The sequence below is a fragment of the Lissotriton helveticus genome, chromosome 7, assembly GCF_964261635.1.
Source record: "Lissotriton helveticus chromosome 7, aLisHel1.1, whole genome shotgun sequence".
NCBI classification, from domain to species: domain Eukaryota; kingdom Metazoa; phylum Chordata; class Amphibia; order Caudata; family Salamandridae; genus Lissotriton; species Lissotriton helveticus.
In genome coordinates, this window is record NC_136068.1 from 1582727346 (window position 1) to 1582746699 (window position 19354).

The following is a 19354-nucleotide window of genomic DNA, read 5'->3' on the forward strand; positions in this document are numbered from 1 at the left end:
CAATTTCAATATGCCCTTTTCATATCTGGTAGCCAAAATGGAACACAACATTCTAAATATGGCCTGACTAGGGCCTTGTGGAATAGTGAAATTGCGACTCAAACCTTTTTTGTCTGTTATCTTATTTTAAAACTGATCAATCATAAACAAAATACATGTACAGAAGAGATTAAAGGTAGGACTTGATAGAAGGCTCTAAAAGACCCCCTCTAGGTCAGAAACACCCTGAAACCGGAGGGTGACCATCCTCTTCAATTCTTTAATGATATCTTGAAGAAAAGAAACTTACCACTATTATTGGTTCTGCAAAGAAAAGAAAGCAAAGAGAACAATGTTAGTGCTCCACTCATACACACCATGAACATTACTCAGCATGTTGGGGTGTTATCATATGGAAAAACTCCAGCAACGGGCATTTTCTGTATATTGGATCACGTTGGTGGATGTTTGCTGAGTGGAATAAGTCTCTTGCCTACACATGCTCTCTTTTTTTGTAGATAATTTTCTTTTTGAAGGACTTTGACTTTCAGTTGTTTGGCCGAGAAATAGATGCCAGTGGTGCGACTAAGCACTGCAGACGTCAGCGGCTTAAAGTCAGACCGATGCTCTACAAACTAGCTGCAGGATCATGGGAGCCAGGGATCAGTAACCCCATAAACAGGCCATTGACACACAACTATTTTTGGGTTGTCATCAGGCTTGTGGCTAGCCTCTGCCCATCTTGCATTCTCATCATTTGTAACAAATGTTGTGTGGCAGCTGCATACTAGGCACAACCTCAGACTAAGCTGCTGACTGGCAATACAAGCATCCAACAGGTAGAGTGAAAGCATCCATGTTGTGTCTCCCATTAAATCATAGTTGCTCATTGTGAAGGTGCAGAAATCCATATTTACATGACTGATTGGCAGCAGAAAGTAGCATGGATTGGTGTATAAACCATGTAACGGGTAGAAAGATACATGTCTGGTGAATACAAAGCTAAATAACCAAGATCTCTGTTGGGTGATATTGATGCATGCTAAGTGCATGCTCTGAGGCATTAAGTGCTTTGGGAATGCTAAAAGATGAGCCAGCCTGCTGTGTTTTTTTATCACGTGAGTGTACACTCACTAACCACTTTCACAGGTATGACACTCTGGGAATCTTTCTTTACTCACCGCACTCTAGTACTGGGCAGCATGCCTGAGGAGGCTTGGGCCTTTCCACCAACCTCTCGTTGGACTTGCAGGTGACATCACTGCACGTCACATGTGCGCAAAATGGCTGTTGAGGAGAGATTAAAAGTTTATTTAAAACACAGCTTTCCTTCATTCTTCCACCCCAATCTTGAGGCGCTGTATCAAGCAGAACGCATTATCATGGCTGAGGGTACCCCCAATATAAATTTCTTTTAGGTCTAGAGGAGTGGGAGAGGGCGAAAGATACACTATAGAAGAACCTCTGGACACAGTAGAACTAATTCAATACATACAAAGAATGCGGTTCTCGCTTTCACGGCAGACCGCATTATATGCAATACATTAATACGGACTCTGTTGTGGTGCAGCCTTATTCAGCATGAATGTTAATTTAGGGAGTTATTAGTTCACTCCCTTGCACATGTCAATTTGGCCGGCCATCTTAGGACGGCCAAACCAACATGTGCACTTTGATATCTCCGGCTGTACCTTGGAGATACCAGCAGTACTCTGGGGCACAGGCCCCCAGTCCCAGCTGGAGCATGAAACTGGCCTGATCAGCTCAATCCCAGTGCTGCTCTCATGCTGGGGGTAAAAGCATGAGTGCTTGGATTGCGTGGGGAGTCTGGGAGCCTCTGCTCATGGGAATTGCAGTGCCAGGAGGAGAGGGGAGGAGCAGAGCGGCGCGAGAGCAGAAGATCGAACCAGTGCAGTGAAAGGAAAGTGTACATTTCTTTATTTTGACCCGTTTCCGGCCCCAGAATAGTGTAGCAAACCTGGGAGTACTAGACAGAAGACATTTGCCTATATGGACATGTTCCAGTATGTTGAACATCACATTGAACTTACTAAAGGTTTTTGGTTGTGTGAATTGGGACCCTTTTAGTTAGGAAAACTTAGCAATTAAATGATTTCCTTTAGGACCATTGAAAGCAGTTACTTCTAAATGTACTTTTACTTCCAGTATTCCCTCAGAGGATGATCAGCCACTAGCCTAATCACTGAGATGAGCAGATGTTGTTTCTATCAGGATGAGGTTGACAGGCAGCAGACAGAAGAAAAATAAAATGACAATAAAACTATTTTTCAATTCCAAAGAGGTCCACAGAGAAAAAAGAAACAGCAAACTATGGAACTGATCCACTGGTGATTTAGCACACCTGGTTGGGATCAATGTGAGCAGAAACCGTGCCTACAAACATAAATTCTACATCCTTATTCTCAAAATCAGCGTTGGTGAAAACTAACATTCACCAGGTGCAAAAACAAAAGGGGAAAAATTCACCAATTTGGCAGCAAATGCAGCATTTGCAGTTTTAGTGGTGGAGACAGTATAGTTGCTCCTTGTGGGATGGCAACTTTATAAGAGTAGATAGCATTCTCAAACTCATAGGTTTCTAGATGTGCACATATCGCTTGCAGGTAGTTCACCATGCAGAAAAGTTGGTTAACTTTGCTTCTGTCGATGGCAAGAGGGCCTCTCCAAGGTGGGAGATGGGAATAATGGAGAGTGAGGGGTAAGTGCTTTACCAGGGGTAGAAATCTTATCCCCAGGGAAATAAATGTACAATTGCTAATGCGCATTTGACCTTCATTAGACATGGCCACCAAGTAGAAATGTTGAAGGTATATATTTTGTGCACTGGAGTTCTCCAAAAAATCTATGATTGTCGGAGCCTTTACGTATTCATGGGAGTCTTTGTAATTCCCTAAGAAGTCATTAACAGTGCTTAAAATGTAAAATAAATCATAAGGTATCTGATTTTGGACTATTTCCCCAACCATTGATTTGTACCGCATATGACAAAGACAAACCGCTTTCACGTGGAAGAATGCTGATGTCCTCAGCCATTGCAATGGTGAGCAGAGCATGAATAACCTAGGCCAGATGTACAAAACACTTTTATAGTCGTATATTCAATTTTGGAACAGCAAAAAAATGTTTTTGGGAATGTTGTAATCCCGTTTTAGACATCTGTAAACTTTTACCAACTCCTAGAATGGGATTGTAACATCATACTGATTTGGTGTTTGGAAGGGGCTTGTTGTAGGTATCCCTTGCAAATACTGATTCAGTGTACAATTTAGCAACGCTTTTCAACTAAATTCAGGTTGCAAACTATTGAATAGTTACCGAATTGGAGTGGTAACCCATTCGATTTGTGAATGTTAAAAAAATGTTTGTGTTAGGATAGGCAGCATTCCGGAGATCACTGCCAACTCTCAAACAAACTTTAAACAAATGTAATTATCTTTATTAACATAGCATAGTTGTTTTTAAGAAAAATGAGGTGCATTAAAAAAAAAGGTTATTTTATTGAAAAACAATTGACGGATTGTGGTCTATGGCCTCCCATCAGAGTGAGTTGCAATTTGCAACCTACCTCATTAATATTATGAGGTAGGCTGGATTACAACTCACTTCGAATCAGAATTTTACAAATGGCCTTATTAGTAAATAGGCCAGTTTGTAAAATTCTTTGATGGTCACAAAAATAATGATCACAAATTGCGACCAGTTTTTTGCGCCCAGTAAATAGTGCATCTTCCCCTTAGTTCCTTATTGATCAAATAGGTTTCCTTGAGATATTTGATTTTTTTATTGAAATTTTGCAATCACAGGCAAAATATAGAGAAGTAGTAGTTAAGGTTCTAGGTTTAAAAGACAATAACATGTATTGTCAAGGCCACTAGGTCCGGCTTGCATTTTGAGTCCTGAATAAAATCATTTTTTTTAAAGGCTGCCTGATGTAGTGAAACAATTAAACAAAACAATTATTTTCTATATGCAATGTATTTATGAGCTAACACATTTAATATGTCATGATTCAGTGTCCCTTTGAGATGTAACATAGTCCTTCCTGGATTACAGTGCAAGTACTCAGTGTGTGAAACAGTCATTACAAAGAGGCTGTTTCCACACACGCATTATAATGCATGCATTACAATGCATTCCCCGTTACAACGCATAGCCTTTTCTAAGTATCTTTTTACTACGCATATGCTTTTACAGTCCTTTCAACGAATTACGTTGTAAAGGTATTTATTGTAAAGGCATATGTGTAGTAGTAAGGGCATAAGCGTGGAAACCGCCATGTTAGTAAGCACTCCACATCGTTAGAGGATACGGAGAAACTCTACTGCTTCCTCAAAAAAACATGCCCCGCCCCTCAGATTGCATGAGAAGAGAGGTAAGGGGGCTTTGCAGTGGGGTGGAGGCTACTTTTTAGAGGTTTGGGTTAAAGAAAGGTTGGGAGGCAGCAGGGGAGTCTAGGGGTAGTGTTTTAGGGTTTAGGGTAGGGGAAGGGCAGAGGGCTGGGAGGAGCACTGGGGCAGTGTTTTAGCCTTTAGGGTAGCGGAAGGGTCTGGGGCCAGGAGGTGTCGTGTAGGGGTAGTGTTTTTAGGGTTTAGTGCAGAGGAAGGGCTAGGGGCCGGGGTTTGCGCAGGTGTATGCTTTCAGGTTTTAGGGCAGGGGAAGGTTATTTTTTTTCCCTAAGATTGGGGGCCGTGGTGGGGTACGCCAGGGACAAGGATTGGGGTTTAGGGTAGGGGTCATGGAAACCCTTGCCATGCATATGCTTTTAACATACATGCTTGTATGACGAAATTCGTGGTAAAGGCATGCGTGCTAAAGGCTTATTCGCTGAAATAACATGCGTGGTAAAGGTTTGCGTTGTAATGGCATTCGCGTTGTAGCACATGCGTGGTGAATGCATGTGTAACCATGTATTGCGATGTAACGCCATACTTTTCCACATAGGAGGCAGAATGATACATCAAACAACCAACAGCCTGAGGTGAATACGTAAGTGTCCACTGGTTGGAGCAAAAAACGCACCTTATGTATATTAAAACAATTTGGTAATAATGGGTCGTCTAGACTGATGTCTTTTTGAGCTAGACATAAAAAGGCTTCCAGTGGGGAAAAGAAGGAGTGAAGTGAGAGATGGCTGGGTTGGGGGCAAGATCTTGGAAAACAAGAGCTCTAAATAATTGCCACATCATATTAATTCCGACAACATGCTTATCAGCCTGGAATTAGACATAACTAAAATAAATTTAATTTTGTTTACCAATAGTAAGACCTATCATCAATTAATATCAATCACACAAAGCTGTGCAGTAGCACAAATTCAAATATCTAATGACCCTTAGATAACAGGTGCTCTCAATCAACTCAGTGTGACACATTTTATTGAATTCAGAAGGTTAAAAGGCTAAGTTGACCCTACCAGAAATTAAACATTTTAAATGTATAATGGGAAACTACAGTCCCACGACGCTTGCTGAAGTTGTCCCTCATTAGATAGGGCCATTTTGCAGCAACGTCTAATAAGCAGGCATGCAGAAAATATCTCCAGTACGCATTATATTTAGTTTTATATCTACGTATAAGATAAAGAAATCGAAATCTATACCCTTGAGTCTGCAGATTTTCTGAATTTATCTTCCCACTTTTGCACAAATGTCCACAGATTTCAGATTATATTTTTGAAGATGTTGACTATATTTTATTAAGGGTTACATGTTGAGGATAACAGAGCAGGCTCCCCATATTCTGAAAGCATGTCCATGTTGCCTAAACAGAGCACATCCTTGGACTAAAGGGGACTCGATGCATATCAAATTAATTTAAGGGGCACCTCCTACGATGCGTCCAGATTGGAATAGTGGTGGATTCAAAACCATCTCAGAAGACTGTAAGTCACTGGTTTCAGTATTATTCTACCGTGTGTTCTCAAGCAACTGCAGGATTCCGGCTAAAAAAATATGTAATATATTGAATCATTAGTTTTTTGCAAGGTAAGTCTGGCTGGAGATGAGAAGCAAGATGGGAGATGATGGATCCATTTGAACTGAACTGACATTACCTTAAGTGTGGAACTCCTGTGCTCACTCTATCTTCACAAAACTCAAACCATGGGATTGTGAACTGCTGTTTTATGAATGCTAAATTAATAATACCTTACAGACATTCATCCCTTCAATTCCTCATCAATTGTACAGGTTTTAGCATCAAATAAATGATACTTCACATTTTGCAACTAGCGCTGTAACATCATATCAGTGGCATAATGCATGCTATACAAATGTCTGTGACATAACATAACACAACACAACATAACATAGCATGAGCAAGTGTTGAAGTTATAAAATATGATAGCAATTAATTCTCTGCCAGGGCATACTGCAATTGCATGGCACTTACCGTAGGGGTAGGCGGGATAGTTGGAGGACCCTGTCAAAAGTGGGGAAAAAGAAAAGATAAATGAGCTGGTACATTATGAAGTATTTTATTAAATGTGACTGATACAGCGCCTTGTGGTTAATAGTCCTACTGCCTCTTCACCGCTACAGGGATAATACAGTTTTGGGTGCAAATTCGAGACTGTGCCCGAGAGATGTCCTCTCTTAGTTGCAGTGGGTGCGAATAGCAGCCCTTGGAATGTGTATTGGAGGAGTAGTTCATGCGGTCCTCAACCCTGGTACCAAACAGATCCTGGTTACTGGTGCCAAAGTGATGTGTGCTTGTTATATCAGTGCCCGGCTGGAAGACACAAAGCAAAGCTAGTGCTGTACAAGTATGTGACCACCACTGGTCCCATCCTTACTGCTGAAGCTGCAGGAGGTGCCCTAATGCAACACAATTTATTTTATTTATCTTTTTCACCCAAGCGAATATGAGCATTTGGTGCCCAATGGGCCATTTTTGAAAACAAGCATTGGCAAAGCCAATAGATTTCACTTTTTTTTTTTTAATGCAGTGGACAAGCCAATAGGCCTGGATTTTTGTTAGAGGAAGGGTTTGTGAATAGTTGACTGACTCTGTGTGTGTTGCTCCCAGCTATTGTAGTCTGTAGTGAGATTTACAAAGGAATTTTCATTGCAAACACTAGAGGATTGCAGTTTGTAGCGGCCCCTGCCACAACTCCCCGTCCAGACTGCGCTGTGGGGGAAAGGCTAGGTGCTGCAGGGAAGAAATGGGCAGTGTGACTTAAATAAAAGTGCCGTGCATGTTATTCCTCATGCCAAGGTCAGATCTGTCCTGCACTGCGGGGGCTGCATGACACCAAAATATTCTGGTCTGTAACACATGCAGTGCAGCTGTATCAGTGTAACTGCCCCTTGCTCCTCTCCTCCCCTCGTATCTGCAATCAGAATACAGGAATCATAGTGCACAAATCAGATGCAAATTACGCGTAACACAGGAGTGCCATGCGATGTACGGCATGTACATGTGGCATCCGCTCACTGGTGCAAATCATGCATATGACTACACACACGGGAAGAGCTGAATCCCTGCACAATTTCTAGGTAAATCCTCATTCTGAGGCAAACTGGGCACCTGCTAATTAGCACACTCCTTGCTAATGGTAATTAGTCGTGGCATCCACAAATTGTGCACGACGTAATCAGGGCCTTGATTTTGAACAGAGGCACACACAAATAATGAGACGCACACTTTACATGCTTCTCTAGCAATGTACTCTCTCAACTTAATGTATGTTAGATCAAGAAAAAATGATAACTTACCGTTGGAATAGGTTCTGAAAGCAAACACAGAGAGGATTATTTTAGTATGTTATCTTTCTCACCCACTTTCCCCTTTCAACCCTTTGGTTTAGTTGTGAAGTAACATAACAACGACAGAATATGGAACTGCATTTCTACTCTACACATTCAGGTTCCTCCAGCTGCTCGTCAGCTTTTGTCTGTTTATTATTATTATTATTATTATTATAGGCTTTTATAGCGCGCTCTGTTACTAAGAAAATAGTATCCTGGCGTGAAGGAAGTGAGAGGCAAGGCAGAGGGGGACTCTATACATTGATGTTGAAGAGGTGGGTCTTCAATCCCTTCTTGAACAGAATGATGGATGGAGCTGTTCTTAACTGCTGCTGTTACTCAGCGTTCTATCTGCCAGGCCTGTTTTAGCCTCCCCTTGCTTCTTTCACTGCACCTGTTGTCAGTCTCCTGAATATTTCTCTGTAATTCTGCTCTTAGCCCCACCAGGTCACCGTACTACCCTCTGCACTTCTGCTCTCAGCATTTTTTAACTTAATCTTGCGTCTTCCTTTGCACTTCTGCTCTCAGTCTCAAGAATATTTCTCTTTCTTCTCCGTACTTCTTCTCTCAGCCCCCGTTTAACCTTGCTTTCCTCGCTCCACGCGTGCTCAGCTTCCCCAAGTATCTTCCTTTGCACCTCTGTTCGCAGATTCTAGTTTCTGTTTGTCAATTTTCTACACTTCATTTATTCTTCATGGTTCTGCCCTGCTGCTGCCAGACTCCTTTGGCTGCCCTGCCGCTGTCTCACTGAAACCAAGCAAGATGCCCCAGTGTAATGCTCCCTTAGAGCGTTGCATCAGCAGGAGCCACCCTTTCACCTGCACTGTCTCCCAGTAATGCTCCCTTAGAGTGGTGCACCCGCAGGTGCCACCCTTACACCTGCACTGTCTCCCAGTAATGCTCCCTTAGATTGGTGCACCAGCAGGTGCCACCCTTACACCTGCACTGTCTCCCAGTAATGCTCCCTTAGAGCGGTGCACCAGCAGGTGCCACCCTTACACCTGCACTGTCTCCCAGTAATGCTCCCTTAGATTGGTGCACCAGCAGGTGCCACCCATACACCTGCACTGTCTCCCAGTAATGCTCCCTTAGAGCGGTGCACCAGCAGGTGCCACCCTTACACCTGCACTGTCTCACTGAAACCAAGCAAGATGCCCCAGTGCAATGCTCCCTTAGAGGGTTGCATCAGCAGGAGCCACCCTTTCACCTGCACTGTCTCCCAGTAATGCTCCCTTAGAGCGGTGCACCAGCAGGTGCCACCCTTACACCTGCACTGTCTCCCAGTAATGCTCCCTTAGATTGGTGCACCAGCAGGTGCCACCCTTACACCTGCACTGTCTCCCAGTAATGCTCCCTTAGAGCGGTGCACCAGCAGGTGCCACCCTTACACCTGCACTGTCTCCCAGTAATGCTCCCTTAGAGCGGTGCACCAGCAGGTGCCACCCTTACACCTGCACTGTCTCACTGAAACCAAGCAAGATGCCCCGGTACAATGCTCCCTCAGAGCGGTGCACCCGCAGGCGGCACCCTTGCACCTGCACTGTCTCACTGAAACCAAGCAAGATGCCCCAGTGTAATGCTTCCTTCGAGCGGTGCACCCGCAGGTGCCACTCTTACACCTGCACTGTCTCACTGAAACCAAGCAAGCTGCCCTAGTGTAATGCTCCCTTAGAGCGGTGCATCAGCAGGTGCCACCCTTACACCTGCACTATCTCCCAGTAATGCTCCCTTAGAGCGGTGCATCAGCAGGTGCCACCCTTACACCTGCACTGTCTCAATGAAACCAAGCAAGATGCCCCATTGTAATGCTCGCTTAGAGCGTAGCACCCGCATGTGCCACCCTTAAACATACACTGTTTCACAGTAATGCTTCCATACATCGGTTCACCCGCAGGTGCCACCCTAAGCATGCACGGTTTCACAGTAATGCTTCCTTCGAGCGGTGCACCCGCAGGTGCCACCCTTACACATGCACTGTCTCACTGAAACCAAGCAAGCTGCCCTAGTGTAATGCTCCCTTAGAGCGGTGCATCAGCAGGTGCCACCCTTACACCTGCACTATCTCCCAGTAATGCTCCCTTAGAGCGGTGCATCAGCAGGTGCCACCCTTACACCTGCACTGTCTCACTGAAACCAAGCAAGCTGCCACATTGTAATGCTCCCTTAGAGCGTTGCACCCGCAGGTGCCACCCTTAAACATTCATTGTTTCACAGTAATGCTCCCTTACAGCGGTTCACCCGCAGGTGCCACCCTACACCTGCACTGTCTCACTGTAACCAACCATGCAAGCTGCCCCAGTGTAATGCTCCCTTAGAGCGGTGCACCCGCAGGTGCCACCCTTACACCTGCACCGTCTCACTGAAACCAAGCAAGATGCACCAGTGCAATGCTCCCTTAGAGCGGTGCATCAGCAGGTGCCACCCTTACACCTGCACCGTCTCACTGAAACCAAGCAAGATGCACCAGTGCAATGCTCCCTTAGAGCGATGCATCAGCAGGTGCCACCCTTACCCCTGCACTGTCTCACTGTAACCAAGCAAGCTGCCCCAGTGTAATGCTCCCTTAGAGTGTTGCACCCGCAGGTGCCACCCTTAAACATGCACTGTTTCACAGTAATGCTCCCTTACAGCGGTTCACCCGCACGTGCCACCCTTAAACATGCACTGTTTCACAGTAATGCTTCCTTACATCGGTTCACCCGCAGGTGCCACCCTAAACATGCACTGTTTCACAGTAATACTCCCTTACAGCGGTTCACCCGCACGTACCACCCTAAACATGCACTGTTTCACACTAATGCTCCCTTAGAGCGGTGCACCCGCAGGTGCCACCCTTAAACATGCACTGTTTCACAGTAAAGCTCCCTTACAGCGGTTCACCCGCACGTGCCACCCTTAAACATACACTGTTTCACAGTAATTCTCCCTTAGAGCGGTGCACCCGCGGGTGCCACCCTTAAACATTCACTGTTTCACAGTAATGCTCCCTTACAGCGGTTCACCCGCAGGTGCCACCCCACACCTGCACTGTCTCACTGTAACCAACCATGCAAGCTGCCCTAGTGTAATGCTCCCTTAGAGCGGTGCACCCGCAGGTGTCACCCTTGAACCTGCACTGTTTCACAGTAATGCTCCCTTACAGCGCTTCACCCGCAGGTGCCACCCTACACCTGCACTGTCTCACTGTAACCAACCATGCAAGCTGCCCTAGTGTAATGCTTCCTTCGAGCGGTGCACCCGCAGGTGCCACCCTTACACCTGCACTGTCTCACTGAAACCAAGCAAGCTGCTCCAGTGTTATGCTCCCTTAGAGCGGTCCACCCTTAAACCTGCACTGTTTCACAGTAATGCTCCCTTACAGTGGTTCACCCGCAGGTGACACCCTACACCTGCACTGTCTCACTGTAACCAACCATGCAAGCTGCTCCAGTGTAATGCATCCTTAGACCATGCAAACTTCCCCCTTAGAGCGGTGCACTTCCACCTGCACTGTCTCACATCCTACGCTAGCACCATGACACCTTATTGGTATTCGAGCGCTTTATGAAATTATATAACATAAAATAACCTGCCCCAAGTGCACACCTGTAAGTTTGTGCAAAGCTTGGCTTGTACTTACTGCAGATGTACTGAGGACAGCACCGAGGTTCCGGGGAGTCAGTAACGGGTTCAGCAACAAATCCAGGTCCACAATTAGGAGCTGAAGCACACGGTAAACACTCTGGTGGGAGAAGAACAGGAAAGAGCAGCAAAGAAAACATTAGGGGCTTTAAAGCCTATGGGCTGTGGCACTAGTTTGGGACCCAGACGTGTTATCTGGTATGTCTGCATATCACACGGACAGCGTAAACTCAGAGGAATGCAATTCTCTGTTCACCGTACCCTGTACACATGCATCTGCCTTTATTTCCCAGCCATTGGGAGAGAGCTTTGTACTACGGAGCTGCAAATTGTTGTAGATACCTGGATAGGATGGGTGATTTCGTTGTGCCAGATCCGAAGGATGGAGGGGCATATTACCAAGGCGGGCGACATGTGATTATCGCCGCTTTAACGGCCGTTTTTGGCTGCTAAGCGGCGACAATTCTATCGCCCTATTAGCAAGCTGTAGCTAACAGCAGTTAGCGACAGGTTGTAGGCGATAGCGAGCGGTTTGGGGCCCGCTTTGCATGTCAGCGATATTTATCGCTAATGACATGCAAAGTGGGCGTACCCAACCTGTTAGCGACTGAAAGCAGTCGCTAGCGTCACTATCGTCTATTAGCAAGGCAGGCGTAGCGATGGAAATATTCGCGCAAAACGCCAATGGGAGTTGGATATTATGGCTAAGTCCTCATTAGCGATAATGCGTGAATATCGCTGGATTACCAGCGATATTCACGCATTCCGCCGCTAATGCCGGATATTTTATCGCTTTAGAGATAAACGTTGCTAATAGCACGTTATCTCTACGATAATATCCGGCGATGCTTGGCGTTAAAAAACATACTCGCTAAGCCCATTTAGCGATAAATATCGCTAGTTGTTGGTAATATGCCCCGTAGTCTCCAGAAAAGACAGAAATCAGTTTTAGGTAGCACTACTTACACAGCAGGGCTGAGCCTGCGCTGAATAACTCGAGGTGGGCAGGGCAGGGGGACATCAATCATTCAACAGCATCACAGCGACTGGCCAAGATATGACTTCACCCTCCCTTCAAGCCACGTTTGTACGAAATCACCATCTTTTCAGGCCAAGAGCCAAAACTAACAACAATTTCTACTTATGACTCACATTTTAAGTTTAAAACCTATTTTGCATATGAATATACATTTCGTTGTTTTTGTGGTCTATCTTTTATCTTGGCGTTTTTTCTGTGTATGTGTGCGTTTCCTGGTTATTAAGGCATTATATGCAAGAGGCAGTTGGGCGGTGTATAAAGGGGGAAATTCTCTGTTTGTTACATAATACCTGCTGCATATTCTTCTGAAATTGGTATACTGATGCATAATGTGTGTGCCAGTCACCGCCTCTAATAGTATTTCTGTGCCTGGCACCTACATCCTAGACTGTTTCACAGAGCAGGAACGTGTAAGATGAGCTATTGTGGAGAGGACCAAGCACAGGAGACGCCCCAGTGACAGGTGGGCAGAGGAGGCATGGTGGTGACTAGATAGGCAACGAGACTGGACTTTTAATTGTGCCACTCTGCCATTTCCCCACTAAGCTGCTTTCACAATAGGGGGCTGAATAACGGGGATGTTTTCAGAATAGGCTGGGTTGTTGACCCAACCCAACCCTGCCCCCATAACTTCATTCTGGTTGTGGCCTCCTACAATGTGAGCTTGCTTGAAAATATTTGCTAGAGCAGATTAATCTTTACTGTAGACCATGCAAAGATGTGCGGTTGAGTTACTTTGGGCTGCCTTTATCAGCCAAGGGGCTTGCAAGGGAAGAGTTTGACTTCACAAGATATCTCTTGGCATCAAATTTAAGCTTTCATTTTTAATACGATTTTACGCATCATCTTTGGGGCGTGCATGGCGGAGGTGTAAGAACATTCCTGGGCCACCTAGGCCTGGAACGGGCTTACAGGCAGTACGCAATTAATATTTGGAAGACCAAAAGCCGCTGAAGACCTGGGAACACCATCACAAGACTCTTAAATCAGGAAAGTTCGACCAGATCAATGGTAGGTGCCAGTGGGTTCCACAAGCATGAAAATTGTGACTATCTCTTTGTGACACTGGACCACCAGTGCAGAGCACACGAATCAACGAATGGAAGGTCAGCTAGACCCCAGGGTCTGGTCATATGGCGAGTTGGCCAAGGGTTTGGCTTCGGAGCAGTGGGTCAGAAGATAACTACAGATTTGGAAACACGGTTTAGACCTCCAGGTTTTTTTTTCAGTAAGTTGGGCTTGTGCAGGTCCACCAACCAATGTGGCTCAGCTCCAAAAAACATAATAGCCGCATTGTAGGGAAGAGGTGGCCAGCTAGGCCATGAGCATGGTTAGCTCACCACTAGACCATCAATGCAGTGTAGGTGGCACAACCTGCCAGCCAGGCACTGAACAAGGGTGAAGCACAGTGTCAAAGGGACATGGAAGAATGCTTAGCTTTTTTCTTACGAGGTAAGGGAACTTAGAAGCGATCATAGGCTACAAGGCCATGAAGCAAGGGGTAGATTTCGGTGAAGAACATATAGGTGGTACAAAGAAAGAGAAGTAAAGATGAGAGGGTCAAGCAAGGGGTGAAGTAGAAGATGCATCCCAGATTTTGGCAGGACACAGTGGACACAGCAATAAAGGAACTCTAGAAACCTGGGGGCAGATTTACAAGCCCCTTGTGTCATTTTTGCGCCGCAGTTGCGTCACTTTTTGTGACGCAGCAGCAGCGTAAAAATGCAGCCCATTTACAACGTGACGCATCTAGGGAGATGTGTCACGTTGTAAAGCACTGCGTCACATTATACCTGCATCAGGTATAATGTATGCAGGATGGGCGTTCCAAAGCAAAAAAGCCTCATAGAAGTGACGCAGTGAAATCTACAAGATTTCACTGCACCACTTCTAGTACGCCGCTGCATCAAATTCATACGCCTGCTTGGAGCAGGCATAAGGAGTGATGCAGCACAATGAGGATAGGCCCCCACCTGCATTGCTGGAGTTGTGTCGGGATTGCGACACAGCTCCAGCAATGCGTGACTTTTTCATCAACAAATGCGTCAGAATTTCTGAAGCATCTACCAATCCTTGCGCCATGGTGCGCCGTATTGTAAATACTGCGCATCCATAGTGGCGCAAGTGTTTCTCAAAAGGCCGCAGGGTATGTGAAGCATCTTCACAGATACGTCACTTTCTTCTAAATCTGCCCCCTAGTATTGAAGTGTCGTGAAAACCAAGGGCCACATGTATAAAAAAAAAGCTTTCCCAAAGTACCAAACTCTATTTTGCGATTCTGTAACCTATTACCAAATTGCAAAATGGGTTAGCGATTGGCTATTAGGAAGGGGCATGCTTAGGGCGTCCTTTTCTAATAGCAAACGGCATCGGTATGTAGGAATGTTTTGTGACCGAAAAGCAGTAGCAAAAAATTCTCATTTTACGACCTACATCAAATAGGTGGTCACCCATTCGCAAATAGGTAGGGGACACCTTCCCTTCTGTGAATGTATGCAAAAACTTTTTCCAAGAGCAGGCAGTGGTCCCACAGACCTCTAGCTCCTCTTAAAAAAAAAAAGAAACTTTCCTTAAATTTTCTAAATGCAACCCGTTTTTCTTTAAGGAAATCGGCTGCATTAAAAACAAAAAGATTGCTTTTTTTAAAAGCAATCAAGACATGGTGATCTGCTGACCTCAGCAGGCCACCATCCCTGTGATTTTTGCGATTCCTAATGGATCGCGAATTGCGACCTCCCTCATTAATATTCATTAGGCAGGTCATTTGCGAGCCACTGGGAATTGCAGGATGTGTTCAACACACTTTCATACATGCCGTTTTGCAATTTCTTAATTGCAAATTGCAAGGATTCGCAATTAGGGAATCGCAAAAATGCTTTCTTCATACGTGTGGCCCCAAGAAACAGAAGGAGTAGGAATAGCAGGTACTATAGTTAGGAGAAAGTAAAGTGCGCAAAGTTGAGTGTAGCAGAGAAGGGGGTGGGCACTGGGAGAGAAAGGGAGCACAAACATTTAAAGGTAATAAATGAGGGTTTTAAACTCTTGGAAGATAAAAGAAGCATTTAACACACCATTTGCAGAGACATAGAAAGGAGGTTTTGAAGCAATGACATCTTGTGAGTGTGTGAGAGAGGTTAAAAAAACACAAGGGAAAGACCCCTTTTAGTGAGCTTGGAGAAGGTAAATCACGAGAACACTTCTGGTCGCATTAGTTTTGGTTTGAAAATGGCCTGTACTGAAGTGTCCGGAATAGTAGAGGCGCAGATTTATTATTAGCAACATTTGCTTTGGGGAGGCTTTTCTTAAACGTGGTATATTGTGGGGGAGCCGCTAAGGAACTTCTGGTCTGACAGCTGGTTCATACTTCCGCTGGTTAAGCTGCTCACATATAATGAAGTTATTCAGGCGACTGATCCTGACACATCAGAAGCTGACAAATACATTTAAAGCTAAATTCACGATGGGGTGTAATCCTAAGCTACATCAACCAAGGGATAAGAAACTAAAGTGATCAGAGAAGTTGGTGAAAGCATTATTATATAGGATTCCAAAAGGGTGACTGAAGTCATGGACAGGTTCAAGGGCGATGGCTCTCACGTTTGTAACCAAGGCCAAATTAAAACATGTATTGCCTGTTGGTTTTTAGTCAACAGGAGGATGGTGGGTTGAAGTACACAAAGAAAAGTGGTGCCTTTTGGGTGGGAGAACATGTCAACCCATGAGATGCCCTTCACATTTGCCTCTATCATGATGCTGGATGGGCTCTGAGGGATAGAGTGCGCGCTGTGGGCAGGAAAGGCAGGTACGAGAGCGGAGAAACGGGATTGGATTCTAAATTATGGAGCGGGTCAAAAGGAGACAAAGGTGTCTGCTCCAATATAGCAGTTTCTCAACAGGCTTTGAACCCAGATGCACAGATATGTCTGTACAAAAAGTAAGTATTCAACCGCAGAGATCACAGCAATTGCAAGAATATAGGTCTCTCCAATCAGATTGTCTAATCATCAATAAGCAGTTTTATAGGGATTACCTCTTATCCTTTTTCCAGTGGGTTCTATGGACGAGTACATTTTTGCCCATAAGAGGTGGGAGTAACGCTAGCTAGTATGGTGTGCATGAAGTGAAATTTAATGTTTGAGGAACTATAGTGGCTCAGCCATTGGTAGTAGTGTCAGCACAGCTAAGCATGGCAGGGTGCCTATGTGGCAGTGTTGGTAAAAAATGGCACCAACAGGTACTTGGTGGGTGGCACAGTCGGGTGTTACCCTCTGAAGGACGCCTATGTCTTAGTTCAATGGAAGAGGAGTGACAGTGTATTTGTACATCACAGCCTGCATAGCGGAGAGTCATGTAACTCTCCAAAAGGTGTTACCTGTGGACAAGTGAGATGTTGTTCCTGGAGAAATAAGGACAGAGGTGTGGAAAGACATGTTCTCCCCATCCCCGCACAATGTGCTCTATACTTTGAAAACACTTTGAGAGGACCCACTATTCAAGATAGTCTCAATGAGTGAGACGTGTGATTCTACTCAATTAGCCGAAACAAATGAATATTACAAAATGGTAGAAATAGATGTAGTGTGCTGATTTTCTGTTAAGGAAAATTAAACAAATTGGACATAAAGACATACGAAATAGAAAATAAGAAGTGAACTAGATGGGCCCATAGAGGAAAGATAGCAAGAGATGAACTGGATGGGCCCAAATACGACGGTGAGAAGTGAACTGGATGGGTTTTGAGAAGATAGGCAGAGCGAGGTGAACTGAGTGGGCCCTAAGAGCTGAGACACAGATGGACTGTTTGGGCCCAAATAATTGAAGAATGGAGAGACGCTCACAGCTGAGATGGTTAGAGATGGAGAATTTACGTAGTGATGACATAAAGGAGCCTTTCAGAACTGGATGGGTTTTGAGAAGATAGGCAGAGCGAGGTGAACTGAGTGGGCCCTAAGAGCTGAGACACAGATGGACTGTTTGGGCCCAAAGAATTGAAGAATGGAGGGGCGGTAACAGCTGAGATGGTTAGAGCTGGTCTCTGAGAATTTAGGTAGTGATAGAAAATTAAGGTGGACTTTGACATCTGAGGTAGCAATGAACCCTGCCAGGTTAGACAGTGGTGAGTGAAACTGGGTAGAGCCTGGTTTGAGATAACACATTTAGTAAAAAAGTTTGTCATGTTCCTCTACACTCTCAAAAGGCGACTGTTTTCTTTGTCTACAACATTCTTTTTTAAATCTTTTAAATTGGAGAATTCCATATGTTAGGAAGTTAATTCTCATGGGGGCATATTATCAAGAAACAGCGTTAACATTATCGCCGCTTTAGCGGCAGAAAGCTGCCGCTAAAGCGGCGATAATGGGCTTTATAATACGCCCTTGTGAATTCCCATAGAAGCCCATGTTCTGGTGTGAACATGGGCTTCTACACGGTGTTAACATTATCGCCGCTACAGCAGCGATAATGTTAACACCGTGCTTGGAAATATGCCCCATAGTTTTTAATAGGTGGGTTTGGGAAGTCTCTTGTAAAACCCTGCACATCTCCATATGCTAGACTCAATTCCCAGCACAACACGCTTTATCTGGCATGTACTCAAGTACTTACTGCATTCGTACTCGGAACAGCAGGGGTCCTGCCCGGAACCTTCCAGAATGTCTGCAGTTTCACCTATCTTGCAGGTTGGTGGCTTGGCACATGTGACACCCAAACACTAAAGAGGAAAAAGGTCAAGAACAAAAACCGTTGGGTTCAGAGCAAAGCCAACTTCTTCCACACAGTTTTTAAGAAGGTTTAAAATACATACTTATAGCAGCGGCCTGTCCTTAAGGAAGGAGCGCCACTTCCCCCTCCATCATTTTCCTGACGTGAAGAGTGCCTGTCAGGCTGAGCAAAGATCAGCCTGGCCTATACGCTTCTTTCTCAGGTCATGCAGCTAGGCACTGTACAATGTGCTAAATGTGCAGGAGCCTAGCTGCCTGAGCTGAATTTATCTAAGAAGAAGATGTTGCAACTTAGTCTCCAGGTGTGAAACAGTTTTTCTATGACTGTAGCACACTAAGTCTTTCCTAGAAATTGTTATGAACACCAGGACAGTTTTTGCCTCTTTGACTGCAAATGGTAGTTACTTTCATTTAGTACCTTTTATGTAAAATGTACTATTCATATAAATCTGTTATACTGAAAACCCTTAGCTCTTATTCTATCTCTTAATCTGCCAGGAAACACAAACCGAAAGTTCAAGATAAGTGAGTGGTATACATATACCCAAGTCCAGGGGAGGAAGTGATGAATTGCCTCAGGGATGCTCATGTTTCTTTTCTCCTGGACACTGATCCACCCTTAATGATTAAGGAGTTAGATCCGGAAGAGGTATGATGTGCTAACGACTCTCATACTCAGACATTATGAGACCCCTTTATTAATGCATTTCCTTCAGGTGTTTGTATGTGTCCTTAGTCTCTATCTCTACTCTACTGTTCACTTGCTTACATCATTTTTCAGCTGTGCCTCATAGGACTTGTGGTTTAAACCAGATGTTTTTTGTGCACCTGCTCCGGAATAGTTTTAGTGTATCTGGCTAATGCTACAATATCTGAATTCTCATGACCCATTGAATTCTAGAGTAGGACAATAATTAATGTTTCATGTTTGTAATTCCCCAATCCACTGTGCTTTTCCTTCACCCCTGCCCTTTTTAGGTTTCGCTTAGGCAGCGTGCATGCGCTGCTCTAGGAGGGCCTTTAGCCATCGGTCTTCACTTTTCAAGCACTGCACTCGTGCTTGTGGTAGCATCCACCTTGCAGGAGCACGGAGCAGTGCGCCAAGTGCAGTGCTTGAAAAGTGAAGGCTGCGCGCGCGCACATGCACCACTCCCGGGCCTGTTTTCCATTTGGGTTTGAACATTCTTTTTTTAACTTCCACAGCTAAGCAGGTATTGGTGCTGTAT

The 19354-nt window shown here is 44.8% G+C and overlaps 1 protein-coding gene and 1 long non-coding RNA gene across 2 annotated transcripts in view; both read right to left on the minus strand.

Moving 5' to 3' along the window:
• The window catches only part of LOC144769584 (uncharacterized), a 334720-nt gene that overhangs the window by 15568 nt on the left and 299798 nt on the right, over window positions 1–19354 (minus strand). The gene's annotated exons all lie outside the window — the stretch shown is intronic.
• On the minus strand, window positions 276–18138 carry LOC144770524 (uncharacterized). Its single transcript, XR_013598920.1, has 6 exons — window positions 18013–18138; window positions 11368–11469; window positions 7716–7729; window positions 6391–6420; window positions 1161–1266; window positions 276–303 (listed from the first exon to the last, which is right to left on the minus strand). It is a non-coding gene; the product is annotated as an uncharacterized LOC144770524 (long non-coding RNA).